Here is a 1,104-nt window from a genome sequence, read left to right as displayed (position 1 = left end):
GAATAAGGGGTACCACTCTTGTATGCTTGAAAAGCATTCACTTGTTCATTTGTTCCCCTACATTCACTTTGGTCATGTCCCAAAGTTCCACAATTCTCACATATCCCACTTGGGATTGATGAAGATGCCGCCATGGCATTAACATGTTGCTTTGATGATTTTGAGGCTTCTTCAAGTCTAGCCATAGCTTTTTCGAACTTCAAATTGATGGTATCAATGTAAGCACTAAGTTGAGCACCCAATTAAGTAATAGAGTCCACTTCATGCTTTCCTCCTCTAGTAGCCTTGCGAGGTCTACTATATTGTGAGTTATGGACCGCCATTTCCTCAATCTTGTTCCAAGTTTGATTATCGTCAACTTCGGTGAACATACCATTTGATCCCATGTTGAGAATGTTTCTTGAGTCTTCATAAAGACCATTCCAAAATTGTTGAACCAAGAACCACTCGCTAAGTCCATGATGAGGACATGAGCGACAAATTCCCTTGAACCGCTCCTAAGCTTCATACAAAGATTCTTCATCTCTTTGCTTAAAACCCGTAATTTGAGCTCTTAGCATGTTAGTCTTTTCCGGTGGGTAGAACTTTTTGTAGAAAGCTAGAGCCAATTTCTTCCAAGAGTCAATTCCGAGAGTAGCCTTATCAAGGCCTTTCAACCATTGTTTTGCGGTGCCAATTAGAAAAAAAGGGAATAAGACCCATCGAATTTGGTCTTGATTTACACCGGTTTGTGAAATCACATCACAATAGTCACAAAAAGTCTCCATGTAAGAATGAGGGTCTTCACTAGGCATCCCCCCAAATTGGCTTCTTTCGACTAACTGGATAAATGCGGATTTGGCAATGAAGTTTCCGGTTAAGTGTTGTGGTGTGGGAGTACCATTGGGTAGGTTCTCCTCGGTTGGTACGGAATGTGATGAAAATTTAGGCATTGTGGGTTGATTTTGTGTTGGGTTCTCCTCACCTTCTCTTGCAAAAGGGTTGACGAACTCAATAGTGTTTGGTTTAATATCTACAACCTCACCAATACCTCTCAAAGTTCCTCTAGCAAGTCTTCTATTGTTTGTCAAAGTTCTTTCAATTTCGTGATCAATGGGTAACAAG

The 1,104-nt window shown here is 40.8% G+C and overlaps 1 non-coding gene across 1 annotated transcript; it reads left to right on the top strand.

Annotated features, from left to right (window-relative positions):
- The first annotated feature begins 453 nt into the window (after nt 1-453).
- LOC141609980 (small nucleolar RNA R71) lies at nt 454-560 on the top strand. Its single transcript, XR_012527878.1, has one exon. It is a non-coding gene; the product is annotated as a small nucleolar RNA R71 (small nucleolar RNA).
- Nucleotides 561-1,104: the final 544 nt, after the last annotated feature.

This window comes from Silene latifolia, chromosome 10 (genome assembly GCF_048544455.1).
Source record: "Silene latifolia isolate original U9 population chromosome 10, ASM4854445v1, whole genome shotgun sequence".
Lineage (NCBI taxonomy): Eukaryota > Viridiplantae > Streptophyta > Magnoliopsida > Caryophyllales > Caryophyllaceae > Silene > Silene latifolia.
The sequence above is the reverse complement of the archived record's forward strand: the minus strand, read 5'-3'. Positions and strand labels throughout refer to the sequence as shown.